At 41.1% G+C, this 17070-nt stretch overlaps 1 protein-coding gene across 1 annotated transcript in view; it reads left to right on the forward strand.

The window, feature by feature from the left end:
• MCUB (mitochondrial calcium uniporter dominant negative subunit beta) overlaps positions 1-17070 on the forward strand; it is a 97329-nt gene that overhangs the window by 53165 nt on the left and 27094 nt on the right. The gene's annotated exons all lie outside the window — the stretch shown is intronic.

Raw genomic sequence — 17070 nt, forward strand, 5'->3', positions numbered from 1 at the left:
TTATCTTATAGGAACTCTACCTCTCTTTTAGTAGGCGTATTTAAAATTTACACTTGTGTTTTCTGCATCTATTTGTATTATAGGAATTATTTGGGATTTCTCACGAGATAATTTCAAAGATGATAGTAATGTTAGAAATCACTTTACTCCATTTCATCTTTTGGGGATAAATAAATTGAGGCCTGAAGTGATTGGTAGCTCAGCAAAGTCATGCATTTTGCCTTAGAACTGGCAATGCTGCTTGAGCTGTTATTCATTTCAGTCCAGTCTCTCAGAACTTCAGCCTTTCCTCCTTCATGTTTGAAAATCCAGCTGTTTATACTGAATAAAATCTCTTTCCCTTCACTGCATTCCAAATTGGGGACTTCTTTTGGCATTGAACTGGCTTTAACAGCCTTTGGCTGACAGTTTTAGGACACACCACCCCCAAGATATGGCATCTTGGCATATTAAATTTCTTATACTGAAGAAATATTTTAAATGGCAGAAGCAGTAGGGTCATGCTGACTTCCTGCCTTCCCCCTTTTCTCTGAAATGGGTCATAAAACTCTCATGTGAAAGGTACCTTCTCTGTACAGAAGAGGGAAGACATTCTTATCAGCAGAAACTGGGAATTGGGAGGCAAAAACTCTGTACAAACAGACCTTGTTAAACTAATCCTTTCTTCCTAGTTACTTCACCTCTAGCCCAAACACTTTTGTCTTGTCAATGCTTCATAAATTTTTTGTTTCTTTGTCTAAAAGGTATAAAAACTTCCTGCTATGGTCACTGCTTTGGGTCTTCATTCTCTTTGAGGCTCCTATATACATGTAAAAATTAAATGAAATATGGACATTTTTCTCCTGTTGATCTGTCTTGGTCAGTTTCCTCCCCGGTGCTTTCTCCTTGTGCTCCCATAGCATTTCTCGGTAACTTTGTTAGAACAGCTGTCACATTGTATGGTAGTTCTTCATAAATATCATTCTTTCGTGCCTGACCTGTGGTGGTGAAGTGGATAAAGTGTCCACCTGGAACTCTGAGGTCACTGGTTCGAAGCCCCGGGCTTGCCCGGTCAAGACACATACGACAAGCAATCAATGAACAACTTAAGTGAACCAACTATGAGTCGATACTTCTCACTCCCCTCCTTCTCTTTCTGTAAAATCAATAAATAAAATCTTTAAAAAAGTCATTAACTCACTCAACAGATACCAGCTCACTCACGACTACCAGCTGTGTACCAGGCATCGTCCCTGGTGCTGGAGATAGAGTGGTGAGCACAAGGAACACAGATTCAAGATCCCTGCTCTCGTGACACTTCAGCAGTGAGAGGCCAGCACAGAAGTGACCACATGGCGCCCGCTCCCTCTCTGGAGCGGCTCACACCATTCCCATCCTCCTTTTCTTCCTCCAGGTGTGTTACCTTTGCCCTTCTCCCTCCTCACCTCCAGGGGCTCCTCTTCTGCTTCTGTTCTGTATCTTGTTTCCTGAGACTGCATAGCCCCGCTGGCTCACTTCTACTGTCTCTGAAACTTTCTAAATACACTTTCTCTTATAAGAATAAAAAGTACACAAGTAACTGATTTAATTGCAGATTAAGATAAGAACTAGGCAGAAGTTAAAACAGAGAGGACTGGGACAGTCATGTGGCAGGACAGTAGTGGCTACAGTGATGGGGAAGACCTGCTGGGGGAGGCAACATTTGCTGAGCTAGTGGTGCAAAGACTTCATGGAAAGGTCTGTAGCATGTGCAGAGTCCCTGAGCAGGAATGAGATTCATGTACTGCAGGAACAGTCCTGTGCCTACGGAAGACAGAGTGAAGGAAAGAAAAGTAGAGGATGAGGTCAGAGAGGTAGGCAGAGGCCAGACAGGGAGTAACAAGGTTTGCTTTATGCTTTTGGGAGATGACTTTGGCTGTTATATGGAGAATGCATTGTAGAAGGCACGGAAGCCAGGAAACACGTTAGGAGGCGCTCAGAGCAGCCAGGGAGAGACACTGATGGCTTGGAGAAGGATGGTGACAGTGGAAAGAGTTTGATCAATCTGCAGTTTGTTTGGAAGTAGAGCTATAGCTGAGGGAGTGTACATACAGGGATGGCCAAAAGTAGGTTTACAGTTGTGGTGCGCGAACAGTTTATTCTTATATTATTTATTAATTATTGTATTATTTTTTATACGGTCAACTGTAAAATTTTTTACTCACCTCTGTGTGAAAAGAAAGAGAGGAATGGAGAAGTACTCCTAGATTTTGACCCAGGCAGCAGAGTGGAGGGTTAGACCATTTACTGAGATGGGGAAAAGTAAGTTGGGGGTTATGTGGAGGAGAAAATGATTTCTGCTCCTCTGCTAAATTATGGTTTTCTTGAGAAAAAGAAGGGGAGGTTCAGAAGGGTTAAGAACCCAGGCAAATGCCCTGGCCGGTTGGCTCAGCGGTAGAGCGTCGGCCTGGCACGCGGGGGACCCGGGTTCGATTCCCAGCCAGGGCACATAGGAGAAGCGCCCATTTGCTTCTCCACCCCCCCCCTCCTTCCTCTCTGTCTCTCTCTTCCCCTCCCGCAGCCAAGGCTCCATTGGAGCAAAGATGGCCCGGGTGCTGGGGATGGCTCCTTGGCCTCTGCCCCAGGCGCTAGAGTGGCTCTGCCTGGTGGGCAGAGCATCGCCCCTGGTGGGCGTGCGGGGTGGATCCCGGTAGGGTGCATGCGGGAGTCTGTCTGACTATCTCTCCCCGTTTCCAGCTTCAGGAAAAAAAAAAAAAAAAAAAAGGACCCAGGCAAGGGTCCAGCAGATAGAATCAGGACTCAAATTCAGGCAGTCTGTCTCTAACTGCTGTAGTCTTGTTTGGCTTCATGGCTAGAATGTTAATAGGATAAGAGCATAGAGAGCATTCAAGGCAGAGCAAACCAGGGTCAAAAGTGAAGAGCCAACAGTGTGAAATACTTGGAGCAGCAGTTTGGGACTTGTTGCTGGAGGATTATTTGTGGGTCCTGTTTGGTAAGGCCTCAGAGAAACAAATTGTTTCCTTCTTGAGTCCCCTAAATTAAAATTCAGTCTGCTGTTGAGAACTCTTAAGAGTTTAAGTTAGACTTTTCTCCAGCCTCAATTCTTTACTAGAAATTTTATTTGGGCAACATGGCTTCTTTTGTCTTTTATCATATTAAAAAGGAATAATCTGAAAACTTTCTTCAAAGAACAGCTTTCTTTTTAAAGGTTATTTTCTGTTGGTATATATAATTTTCAGTTGCAGAAGTCCTCTCCTGCCCTGGCTGGCTAGTCAGTTGGTTAGAGCGTTGTCCTGATAAGCCAAGGTTGTTGGTTTGATCCTCAGGGCACATACAAGAAGCAACCAGTAAATGCACAATTAAGTGGAACAATAAATTGATACTTTTCTTTCTCTTTTTCTAAAAAAACTAAAAACAATAACGTATTTATTAAAAAAATAAGTGGTCCTCTTTTTTTCTGTATTACATGAACTGCCTTCCCTAGACTTTTTTATTCAGTGGGCTAACTTGTTATATGAAGAATTACTAAGCTTCACCATTTCACAGATTTCATAGCATATAGAATTTTATTTTTTAAATGAGACAGAAGAACAGATAGGGACAGACAGACAGGAAAGGAGACAGGTGAGAAGCATCAATTCTTTGTTGTGTCACCTTAGTTGTTCATTGATTGCTTTCTCATATGTGCCTTGATCGGGGGGCTACAGCAGACTGAGTGCCCCTTGCTCAAGCCAGTGACCTTGGGCTCAAGCCAGCGACCTTTGCTCTCAAGCCAGTGACCATGGGTTCATGTCTATGATCCTATACTCAAGCCAGTGACCCCACGCTCAAGCTGGTGAGCCCACACTCAAGCCAGTGACTTAGGGGTTTCGAACCTTAGTTCTCTGCATCTCAGGCCAATGCTCTATCCACTGCACCACTGCCTGGTTAGGCTAGAATTTCTATTAATTCTTTATATATTTATAATAGTTCTCTTTTTTATATTTTTAGCTTAAATATTCAATCTCCAGGTAGAAGTTAGTGGCATTACAGATGAGACCAAGTTGGTATATTTTACCAAAGAGGATATTCTTTCTGAGAAAGCATGTTGTCTAAATTTTTTCTGCTAAGCCCTGGCCAGATAGCTCAGTTGGTTGGTGCATTGTTCCGAAGCGCAGAGGTTGCTGGTGTGATCCCATCAGGGCACGTAGAGGAACAGATAGATGTTCCTCTCTCTCCCTCTCAAGTCAATAAAATAAACATTAAAAAATAATAATTTCTACTAAGTAACTGAGTGCACACCAGTCTGTATAACTCTGTTGGGTATAGTGTTTACCACCACATTACATACAGTTAGACAAGTGATTTGTGGCTTTTGATGATGAGTAACACATTTGTAGTGTGTATTATCCAATCTCTTATACTTTGGGACTTAAAATTTGCTTTTCATCTGTCACACTTTCTTTTTTGTTTTTTTCCAACATTGGGTAACTAGATAGGAATGTAAAACTCCTTCAACTCACTATAGGTCCATTTTTACTCAGAAAATAAGTTACATAATAGAATGAAATTGATTGTCTGTGGCATGTTTACTAAATATAGTGATAAGTATTGAATATCATCATATACTCTGAACACATGCTTACATGTTTTTCCTTTTAAAAATGCAGGTCAAGCCTGATCAGGCAGTGGCGCAGTGGGTAGAGAGTTAGACTGGGATGCAGAGAATCCAGGTTCCAAACCCCGAGGTCACCCGCTTGAGCGCAGGCTCACCAGTGTGAGTGCAGGGTGGCTGGCTTGAGTGTGGGATCATAGACATGACCCCCATGGTCTCTGGCTTGAGCTCAAAAACATACCTGGCTTAAAGCCCAAGGTTGCTGGCTTGAGCAAGGGGTCACTCGCTCTGCTGGAGCCCTGTGGTCAAGGAACATAGGAGAAAGCAATCAATGAACAACTAAGCGGCCGCAACGAGGAATTGATGTTTCTCATCTCTCTCCCTTCTTGTCTGTCTGTTCCTATCTGTCCTTCTCACTGTCACTGTAAAAAAAAATAATAATAATAATAATAAATGCAGGACAAAATGGATAAGAAAAAGGAAATATAGTATCCTTTATTAATTTATTACATATCAGCTTCTAATCTACCCTTCTTTCCTCAGTGATATTGGAATTGGGCCTTGTAAACATTTTCCTTTTGCCAGCGGATGCAGTGTTAGGCTTTGTCACAGAGGACCTGAGAGGTGATGGTGGCAGGAAGTACTTCCTTTCCTTCTTCTAGTTCTCCTTTCTCCCCTGGGAGAGCCCAGTGGTCCTCACACACCAACCTAAGCAGCACTGTCAGGCCTTCCTCTCTCCACCTGCTGGCTTTTTCTAAAGTGGCTTCAGCTGTGTCCTAGTCGGCCTACTTCCTGCTGAGAGAGCTGGTCTCCAGGCTTCTCACACCCTTGACATAACAGCAGGCCACTTCTGCAGCCCAGCTCTCCTGCCGGTTCCTGTGCCACCAGCAGCTGCATGCTTTTCATTTAACTAATAGCCACACCATCTACAAAGGCACCTAAATCTCATTCTTTGGGAAGAGAAGTCTCTCGTAAGCCCTCAGTCTAGATAAATATTATCAAAGGACAAACTTGAAATAGCACCTTCATTATTGGAGTTTGTTTAGAACAGAGGTCAGCACACTTTTAACAGCCCCCTTCCTGTCTGTCTGTCTTTCTTTTTCTGTCTCTCCTGTGTGCACACTAAAAAAGAAAAGAAATGTAGAAAAATAGCCTGACTAGTGATGACACAGTGAATAGAGCATCGACCTGGAATGCTGAGGTTCCAGGTTCGAGATACAGAGGTCGCTGGCTTAAGTACAGGCTCATTGGCTTGTGCTCAGGCTCACTAGCTTGAGTGCAGGGATGTTAGCTTGAGTGTGGGCTCATCAACATGACCCCATGATCACTGGCTTGAGCCCAAAGGTCGCTGGCTTGAAGCCCAAGGTCATTGGCTTAAGCCCAACGTCACTGGCTCAGCTGTAGCTCTCCAATCAAGGTGCCTATGAGAAGCAACCAATGAACAACTAAAGTGCTGCAAGTCTGAATTGATGCTTGTGGAGCAGCTGTGTTAGGCTTGCTCGTGGGGTTCCCAGCTGCAAGCACATTGCCTGATTGGTGTGTGGGTGCTTAGCAGTGCCACCTATGTATGGCTTATATAAGGGTATGGGTGCTTGCGCTTGAGGGGGATTGGGAATTGTGGATGGCAGATTGCCTACCTGCCACTGTGAGGGGCCATTTTGCTGTTTGCCTGAGAGGCGGTTTCCCCTGCCTGTGTGCTTGTCCGCCGTTGTGAGACTTTATTAAATGGGATGGCCCAACCCTTTCTGGCTCCGCAGTTTTTCTACCATCTGTCTGAATCCAGTGTGAACCTGTCTGGCCTCAGACACCAGCATTGCAATGCTTCTCATCTCTCTCCCTTCCTGTCTCTGTCTCTGTCTCTCCTTCTCTCTTGCTAAAAAAAAAAAAAAAGAAAAGGAAATGTAAAATAACATTCTTAGCTCATGGGTCTTTGTTTGTTGACCCTAAGATTTAGAGTCTGAATAAAGTAAATTCTTGGTTTTTTTTAAAGATTTTATTTATTCATTTTAGAGAGGGGAGAGAACGAGAGAGAGAGAAGGAGGGAGGAGCAGGAAGCATCAACTCCCATATGTGTCTTGACCAGGCAAGCCCAGGGTTTCGAACTGGCGACCTCAGCATTCCAGGTCGACACTTAACTCACTGCATCACCACAGGTCAGGCATGTAAATTCTTGCTTTTTTAAACTGGAGAAGCCTAACCTGTAACAGCAAGAAGTCAGAATTGTTTCGTAACAGATCACCCCAAAACTTAATGGCTTAAACCAACAGTAATAATTTATTAATGTTCACGGTTTCTATGGGGAAGGAATTGAGGAGAGCTTCACAGAGCAGTTCTAGCACCATCTCTCCTGTGAACTAGCAGGTGCTGGCTAGAGCTGCAGTCATCAGAAGCTGCACATGATTGGCTGCTGGCTGGTGGCCTCAGTTCCTTTTCCTGTGGATCCTCTCAGCAGGTTTTCTTGAATATCTCTTAATGTGCTACTGGCTTCCCCCAGAGAGAGTGATCCGAGAGACCTAGCAGAAGCTACAGTGCCTTTCATGTCCTAGCCTCACAAGTCATACACTATCTCCCTTATTATGTTGACCACACAGGACAGCCTAATTCAATGTAGGAGGTGTTACACAAAGGTGAGAAGATTAGGAGGTATGGATTATTGGGGGCTAGTTTGGAAGCTGACTACCACAGCCTTTTTTTTTTTTTTTTACATGTAATTGCTTTTAAGTGTATTCAGTGATGCTTGTTAAGTTAATAAAGTGTCAACACGTAGAGAATCTTCAAAACCCAGTACTTTAGAAGTTTGACTAATGAAATAATGTATAGTATGACTAACAAACTTAAATAAAAACAAAGTTATACAATGCTTAAATTAGCTAGAATTAAATACAGTAAAAACACTGTCTACCATCCATTTATCAAGTTCCTTTTAACCAAATTCCACTTAAACCTCTTCCTACCATCTGTAAAACATACAAGCATGAGGCTGTTCCCGTCAGTTGAATTACCAAGGTTCAACTGTTAGTTCCCAAGCTGGTTTATATTAGGTATATTTGTTATTGTAATTATGTACTTTAAGTAGTACATAAACCAAAGAAATATGAACATGGGTTATTCTTTGAAAATTAAGTGAAATACTTTGGATAAGATGAAAAATGAGTTACTCAAATTTGTTGATGAATTAGATGTAGGCAAACCATCAGTGCAAATCCAGGGACAAAAGTCATGAAAATCTAGAAAAATTCTGAACTCAGATTGCTTCTCAAGTGCCTGAAATTAAAGAAACAGAAACGGAAGGTGCCAGGTGATGTCTGGTAAAGTTTTTGCAGAATCAATGGATTTACTCTCAAAAACAAGTCTTTAATATTAAAACAAAATGATGGCAAATGAATGAAAATGGATTCATTTTGTATTAAAATAAAAATGTCTAACATATGTTTGTATTACTTAGCATGTTTCTTCTCCTTACCAACTAACTAGTTACTAGTTATAATTACATTTAATAAGAGGAACCCCCCACTCTTAAACTTAGCAGGTTTTTGGAAATGTGTAGTCCAGGGGTTTATAACTGGCATTAGGAGAGCCCTAGAAACTATTGAACAGACCACAGAGAGGGGAGGTGGGAGTGGGTAAGGAGAGCTGGAGGGTGGGCACTAGAGGCCTGGCCTTTAGAGCAGCTTCTCGTGTGTCTTTATACCTTTCTCCTGGAGGAATACACTTGGACATTCAAGGGTTTCACATTTTAAAAAGTATTTGAAGCCACTTACCTCATTCAACTTCTTAATTAGACCCTTGAACAGACAGTGGATGAGTTATGAGACTTGCCCTGAATGATGTAGCTGGATAGTCAGTGACGAGAGAACCAGCAGGACAAGAGCCGCAGCGAGCTGATGCCCCACAACATTTTCCTGCTTCACTGTGATCGTGCTCCTCAGTCCATTAGTTTCCGAGATAATTCTTATTGTTGTGTGCTTGCCATTCTTTCCTTTACAAGCCCGTAAATATTGTATTGCAATTAAATTACTTTAACTGAGTCTTGCTAAATTCAAAATGAAAGAAATTTAAGTAATGAGCTTTTACTATACTGAAAATACTAAGTTTCTATTATTAAAAACTATGCTGTTTTGACCTGTGATAGATCTAAATTAAACTCAGTTATTTATTTATTTTTTTTCTTCACAGAGACAGAGAGTCAGAGGGAGGGATAGACAGGGACAGACAGGAACGGAAAGATGAGAAGCATCAATCATTAGTCTCTCCTTGCGCCACCTTAGCCGTTCATCGATTGCCCTCCCATATGTGCCCTGACCGCGGGCCTCCAGCAGACCGAGTAACCCCCCGCTCGAGCCAGCAACCCTGGGTCCAAGCTGGTGAGCTTTTGCTCAAACCAGATGGGCCCGCGCTCAAGCTGGCAACCTTGGGGGTCTCGAACCTGGGTCCTTCCGCATCCCAGTCCAACGCTCCATCCACTGCGCCACCGCCTGGTCAGGCTCAGTTATTTTCTTAACTACTTTATTTCAACTTTCCCCCCATGAGACCCATCAGCTCTGTCCTATAACCCCTCCTGTGCCTCCCATCTCTTGACTCTGCTGATCCTCCGCCCAGACACCTGCCCCCGTGTGTTTTTTCCTTTTCACTTCTTCCTGTCCTCCAGGCCCAGCACAGTGGCCTCTGACATAGTCAGTGAACTTTTTTCTCCTCTGAATGACTGTTGCACGAGTAATCTGCAGGATTCTGAATAGAAATAGCAATTCAATAGAACTGGAATTCTATGTCCAGTAAACTATCATTTCAATACAATAAAGTCTAAGAGACTTAAAGAGTCTTATCAAGAGTTCTTCTTGGATGAATAAAATTGAGCACATAAGAAGTAGGATGTAAGGAGAAATGGAGAACAAAATAGTTGGAAATCTTACAGATGAATCTAAGAAACAGTAACTATAAAACAGTAGTAATGATGACAATTTGGGGGGGTTCTAAAAATAAGGTAGAAATAATTCCTCAATTGTGATTGATACAATCTAAGATTCTTATCATTATTTAGTAGTAGGGTAGAGAAATTAACTTACATTCTAAGCCAAGTAAGAATGTCTCAGAATATACAAGGCAAACATTAAAAGGATAGAGAAACAAATAAATATATACTTCCAAATTATTGGGTAAAAGAATATTAAAAAAATTAAATTATCAGAAAACAAAAAAACGAGAAAAAGGAAAATCAAGATAAATGGAAAGCACAAAATAAGATGATATATATCAAAATTTATCTGAAATAAACAGATTAAACTCAACAATGAAAAGAGCAGACATTGTTGAATTTATTAACATAGATTGAGATTTTACTAGCCACACATAGGTTATAATTGAAAGCATTATTCCAAGCTGTAGTGAAAAAAATTTAACACGGAAGGAATGAGAATGCAGACAATTTGAAGGAGAAAATGGGTAAACTATAAGCATTAAAAAAATGAATAAAAACTCAATCATTTTAAACACTGTTCTTTATACCATCTAATGTGGAGTTTTTCTATGGAATGTGTAAACTAAGCAAGGAAACCTCTTGGTTAGATAATATTTTTGCTTTGAAGCTTGTTCTTGGGTTCATTAGTTTTCAACCCTGTGGTGTGTCATGATTTTTTTAAGAGCTTCACACTGAGCTCCAAGCTTTTATAATTTATTTTGTTTCTCTGTTAATAAAAGAATCTCAAACTGCTTTCTAGTAGCTCTTTTTTGATGAGCTCTTCTGAGTTTCCATTTATTAATTATAAATCACGCATTTTTGAGGCAATATGCTCTAATATTCAATATGTTTTGTAACAACCTAGAGTGGATAAGCAAATTAGTCTCATATCTACCTCTGGATTGTGACCCTTTGTTATTTGCTCACAAAAGCATTTCCTTTTTGAAATGAAGTAAAGGAAAGAAAAGATGAAAGAAATATTTACAAGAATATAATTTCAGGCCCTGGATGGTTGGCTCAGTGGTAGAGTGTTGGCTTGTATGTAGAAGTCCTGAGTTTGATTCCTGGTCAGGGCACTCAGGAAAAGCGACCATCTGCTCCACCCCCCCACCCCCATTTTTCTCCCACAGCCATGGCCTGATTGGCTCGAGCGAATTGGCCTCTGGTGCTGAGGATAGCTCCATGGCCTCACCTCAGGCACTAAAAAAAAAATGGCTTCTTGTTGCAACAGAGCAATGATCCCAGATGGGCAGAGCATCGCCCTCTATTGGGCTTGCTGGGATTAGATTTTGGTCCGGGCACATGCTGGCGTCTGTCTCTCTGCCTCCTCTCCTTTCGCTAAAAAAAAAGAATATAATTTCAGAGCTCCTGCTGAGGTCAATTTCCAGAGAATGAGGTAAATGACTGGCTTAAATGCTGAGTGCTTAGAAGGAATATAAATGTCACCTGGCTGAGAGGAAGATAGTTGAGAAACTACACTCAACATGGAAGTTCTTGTCAGTTTCTAGCCAGATGCTGTATGCATTACTTCTGTTGCTGTTCTGTTTTGATTATGTTGTGGATTAACTACTCTTATAGGACTGCCTACATCAAAAGGACTTATTTTAACAATGATGATTCATGTAGCAGCACCTGAGAGAGACCAAAGTATTAGTTAAGATAACTGCCTAGTATGCGCTGCAAAATGTAATTTTGTTAGGCAGATTTTTTTTTCTTCACTTTTTCTGTTGATTTCAGAAAGAGGAGAAAGAGAGAGAAACATCAACTCATTCCATTTAGTTGTGTAGTCATTAGTTGCTTCTTGTATGTATCCTGACTGGGGATGGAACTTGTGACCTTGGCACAGCAGGACAACACTCTATCCATTGAGCCACCTGGCCAGGGCTTTGTTAGGCAGATTTAAAATAAAATCTAGAAATCAGAAGAGTTCATCAAAAGGGAACTAGTACATAGTTCTATGGGTTTTATGGTGGGAAGATGAGAGAGTTAAGAGTTGATTGTGCAACATAGGTACATTGGGCAGGGCTTTCCAAGCAAGTATGGGAATAAGTACAAAGGCAAGGAAGCATGCAACAATGTTTCATATTCAAGAAACTGCGTGTGTTTCACACCTCTGGAATACACAATTGCCAGGTAGTTGGTGCAAGGGATGATAAGTGAGGCTGGAGAAATAGGAATTAACTCATGGAAAGTTTTATTTGTAATTGGTTCTCTTTGCAAGAGAGCACAAATAGAGGTCTTTTTTTGTGTGTATTTTTCTGAAGTTGGAAATGGGGAGGCAGTCAGACAGACTCCGCATGCGCCCGACTGGGGTCCACCTGGCATGCCCACCAGGGGGCGATGCTCTACCCATCTGCGGCGTTGCTCTGTTGCAACCAGAGCCATTCTAGCGCCTGAGGCAGAAGCCATAGAGCCATCCCCAGTGCCCGGGCCAACTCTGCTCCAATGGAGCCCTGGCTGTGGGAGGGGAAGAGAGAGAAAGAGAGGAAGGAGAGGGGGAGGGGTGGAGAAGCAGATGAGTGCTTCTCTTGTGTGCTCTGGCCGGGAATCGAACCCAGGACTCCTGCACACCAGGCTGATGCTCTACCACTGAGCCAACCAGCCAGGGTCAATAGAGGTCTTTAAATATGAAATAGTTTGCTTTATGTGGTTTTAGAAGATTGGAATAGGCCCTGGCTGGTTGGCTCAGTGGATAGAGTGTCAGCCTGGCCTGCAGACATCTGGGTTCGATCTCTGGTAGGGCACACATGAGAAGCAACCATCTGCTTCTCTCCTCCTCCCTCTCCCCTTCTCTCTCTTTCCCTTCCACAGCCAGTGGCTTGATTGGTTCAAGCGTTGGCCCTGGCATTGAGGATAGCTCTGTTGTGAGTAAGTCAGCCTCAGGAGCTAAAAATATGTTGATACTCCAGCATCAGCCCTATATGGGGTTGCTGGGAGGATCCCGATGAGGGCACATGTGGGAGTCTGTCTCTCTATCTCCCCTCCTCTCACTTGAAGAAGAAGGGGAGAGGGAGAGAAGGAGAAGGAGAAGAAGGAGAAGACTGGAATTGATTTTAATCTGGAATGAATTGGTGGGAGAAGCCAGTTAGGAAGCTGTTACAGTGATCTAGGTGAGATGATAAGGATTTGAGCTACGGCAGTAAAGATGGAGCTAGAAAGGAGAGGTTGGATTTGAGAGCTCTGTGTGAATCTGTATGAATTAGAATCAGTAGGCCTCAGAGACAGTTCAGTTTTAACTACTGGTGCACTACTTCATCAAGATAAGAAATAAGAGAGGCTCAGGTCTATGAAGGGACAAGAAAGAGCTCAATTCAAAAGGTGTTGAACCAGTACAGGGGTGACCCTGCAGGAGGAAGCTTGTTGCTTCAGTATGCCCAGATCTATCTTATTGTTTGGTTCTGAACCGTATGAAGATCTGCTTGTTTGGGTTTAGACTACTACCAATCTGGAGTTGTAATGAACAAAGCAACATGAAGCAAAGAAAATATTCCCCAAAGAAATTTGAAAAGACATTTTCAGGATCCTAAAATTATTACTACTTTACAATCCAATCATTCTGCAGTCCACCCTAAAGGAAAAAATGTAAACAAAAGATTTATGTGCAAAGATGTTTAGAATCAGTTGAATTATAATGGTAAAAAATTGAACACATATAGAATAACCTATTAACTGTAATAATTTTAGATGATGGCTGTATTTATGACTTATTTTCTATTAATATTTTGAGAGTATGTGATTTATGGACTTTATAAAATGATCATGTATTCCTTTCAGATCAGGGAAAAAATGTAGAAGTAATGTATAAAATGGAACTGTCCAACAATAGGTAAATAGTTAATTCTGATACACCCATAGTATTAGTGGTTACAGAACTATTTAAATAATTTAAAATATGACACGTTTTTAATCAAACATTAGTGATCAGGTTGGTGGGACTGCGAGTGCTTGTTTCCTCTATTGTCCAGGTTTCCACAGGACTCTTACTATATTTCTTTTCCTCATTAAAATTTTTTTTTCTAGTTTCTACAGGGATTTTTGCTGCTTTTTTCTACTTTCCATGAAATAATCTGTTTTATTCTTTCTTCTTTTCTACCACTTTAGAAACTACAGACTGAGTGGTTTACTTTAAGTGTTTAACATAAACATATATTTAATTGTAGCTCTTCTAACAAAGTCTCAAGATTTTCATTATCTTTTTCTTTCCACTGAACATAACATACCAAATATTATTTAGCACTTTTCTGTTCATTTTAACAGACAAACTGCTTTAAAAATCTTTTAACAGTAAGTAGTTGACTTACCAGCATATCTTCCAGCATTGGTGTTTGTGTTAGTTTCCTAGGGCTCCCATTAACAAAGTACCTGAGGCCGGGTGGCTTAAACACATTTATTTTCTCACGTTCTGGAAGCCAGAAGTCTGAGGAGAAGTGTCAGCAGCGATAGTTTCTTCTCAGGCCTCCCTCCTCGGCTTGTTGAGGGTCATCTCCTCATGTTCTCACATGGTCTCCTTTCTCTGTGTGCACATATCTGTGTCCAGACCTCTTCTTTTTATAAGATCATCACGCAGAATAGGGTCCACTCATTTTAATTTAATTACCTCTTTAAAATACAGTCAGGTTCTGAGGTACTGGGAGTTAGAACTTCAACATAGAACCTGGGAGGGGGGACAGAGTTCAGTCTATAACAGTGTTCTCTTGCATTCTGCTTCCATTTGGGTTTAGTTCCCTTCTTTCTGAAAGTTCTTCAACAATGGTAGGTAGCAAGGGAGCTATAACCCTGCGTATCTGAAAGTCTCTTCATTTCTTTCAACCTAAAGTAGTTTTTCTGAGCCTAGTATTACAGGTTGATAGTTATTTTCCCTTAGCACCTTGAAAATATTCATACACTAAATTAACATACACATTTTGAGCCCCTGTATTATGTGTCAGGTACTATTTCAGGTGCTGCAGATACAGCAGCAGTGAACCAGACCTGGTCCCTCCCTTCACCCAGAGATTATGACTCTAGTGCAGCGGTTCTCAAACTTGTTGAAGTCGGGGTGCATTTAAAATCGTACAAATAACTGTAGGCGCACTATATACAAATTTCTGAGAAATATGTTATAATAAGTCAAGTATTAAAGAAAAAATATAAAGTCCAAGCATGCTTTTATGGTAATTAAACAAAATAAATACGACAAAATTAAATTTATTCTGACATTAAAAAACTTTTTTATGTTACATTTTTTGAGTTATGCTTTTTAAAATTCATAAAAAAGGGGTTAAAAAATAAAAAAGTGACAAAGTTATCTTTTTATAAATATAGATACATTCTTAGTAAGATTTAGTAAATTCAGCAGGTCCTGGCATGAATGTGTTAAGTTTTTTCATTCTTGTGTTTATGAGAAACATGAGCCTGATGTGTCCGTAATGATTCTTTAATGTTGGGCATATATCTGAAAGGCAAAATCTCATTTCCTCATCAATACATTGAAGAATTCCTCTTTTTATTCATAATTGTGTTGAGGGTAGAAAATCCTAATTTACCTAAATAGGATGTTGAAAATTATAGTAAAATGTTCAAAGCTTTTTTAGATATTGCCACAAATTCTTTTATAGAAACTCAAAAGGCTTTAAGAGACAATTCCTTATGTTTAATCATCAATCCACGATCAGTTGGACATAGCTGCCAGTTTTTCTTCTGTTAATATTAAACCAAAATCACTTGAAGCTTCCATGAATGGATTTCTAATCCAATCGTATTGTTCAGTGTTAAGTGATGGAAAATGCTATAAATTAAATTCTGCCTGTCAGCCTTCAAGTCCTATTTTATTACACTTAACTTTTGCTCACCTCCAGAATCGGATTCTTCAATATCACACTTCTTTTTGAGAAATCTATCCATTTTATTTGGGTGTGTTTATCTAAAAATAATATAATGATGTTAATAATAAATATAATAATGATGTGTTAACAAAAAGAGCATTATTTTCATAATGAAATGGTATAATAGAATAACTATATTTATTTTTATATCTGGGCACATGCTGCGAACCAGTGCAGCTAGTAATTCCAGATCTCGAGTGGGAACGATGAGGAATTAAGAAAATATGGGGTCAAGAGGGCCCTGTAATTGCTGCTGGCAAGAACAAAGCACGCCCAAAAACCACATCTTGCTTTATTTTTACAGCAAAGTGGGCCATTAGCAAATTAGTGAGATCTTTGATCATGTTTCTAAGAAAACCCAAGAATTTTACCAAGTGCAGAAAACTCCCACCATAAACATAATCTTAACTTTACACCAAACGAAGGATAGAAGAAACTTGCCTCCAGTCTTTCTGGGGAACATGGGGGGTAGTGTAAACAATCCAGCACCACAGCTTAACAGCCTTTGCAACCTAATCAGGCAAGTGAGGTGGGGGTTTGGGCAGACTGTCAGCTTATAGCCAATTTCCCACATCTATCCCCCAAAAATCTAAACTCCAAAAACCCTGTTGGTTTTTTGGTCCCCAACAGGCACATATTTCTCTGGAATACCATAGGGCACACCTGGAAATCTTCTAGGGCACAACACTGTGCCCTGGCATCCACTTTGAGAACCACTGTTCTAGTGGAAGGAAATAAAATAATTGTACAGGTTTTGTGAGTATGTCTTTATTTCTCCAGGGCAGCAATTTTCAATTAATGTGCCCAAGAATTTTTAAAACATGCAATACCTAACTATTTAGTCAGGGTTCCTGACCTCTTTTCCCTTAGATTGTCAAATAAAAAAAAAGGACAACAGGCAACACAATAGCCATTGGTATGAATGCCCGGTCTTGAGCCATAAATATATAGATTATTACTGGTCATATCGCCTAATAAGATTGCATCTGATTGGTTAATTTTTGATGTCAGAAATCCTTATATACAAGTATAGGCACCTGATTTTTATTTATTTTTTCATTTTTATTATTATTTTTTTTTACTTTTCTGAAGCTGGAAACGGGGAGAGACAGTCAGACAGACTCCCGCATGTGCCTGACCGGGATCCACCCGGCACGCCCACCAGGGACGATGCTCTGCCCACCAGGGGGCGATGCTCTGCCCCTCCGGGGCGTCGCTCTGCCGCGACCAGAGGGACTCTAGCACCTGGGGCAGAGGCCAAGGAGCCATCCCCAGCGCCCGGGCCATCTTTGCTCCAATGGAGCCTCGCTGCGGGAGGGGAAGAGAGAGACAGAGAGGAAGGGGGGGGTGGAGAAGCAAATGGGTGCTTCTCCTGTGTGCCCTGGCCGGGAATCGAACCCGGGTCCCCCGCACACCAGGCCGACGCTCTACCACTGAGCCAACCGGCCAGGGCCTAGGCACCTGATTTTTTAAAAAAGTCAGTTTGGAGCAAAAAGGTTAGATAATTACCTTTTTTTTTTTTTTTTTTTTTTTTTTTTCCAGCAAAGAAACAGAGCGTACTTAATTTTCCAGATTTGATCAGTAGGTGTACCTACCTACTTTGCAATTCTTAAGGTAGTTTCCCTCAGAATACTAGTTTGAAAACAGGGTCTTGATCATATTGACATGAACTCTGCTCC

This window comes from Saccopteryx leptura, chromosome 5, assembly GCF_036850995.1.
Source record: "Saccopteryx leptura isolate mSacLep1 chromosome 5, mSacLep1_pri_phased_curated, whole genome shotgun sequence".
In the NCBI taxonomy this organism is placed as follows: domain Eukaryota; kingdom Metazoa; phylum Chordata; class Mammalia; order Chiroptera; family Emballonuridae; genus Saccopteryx; species Saccopteryx leptura.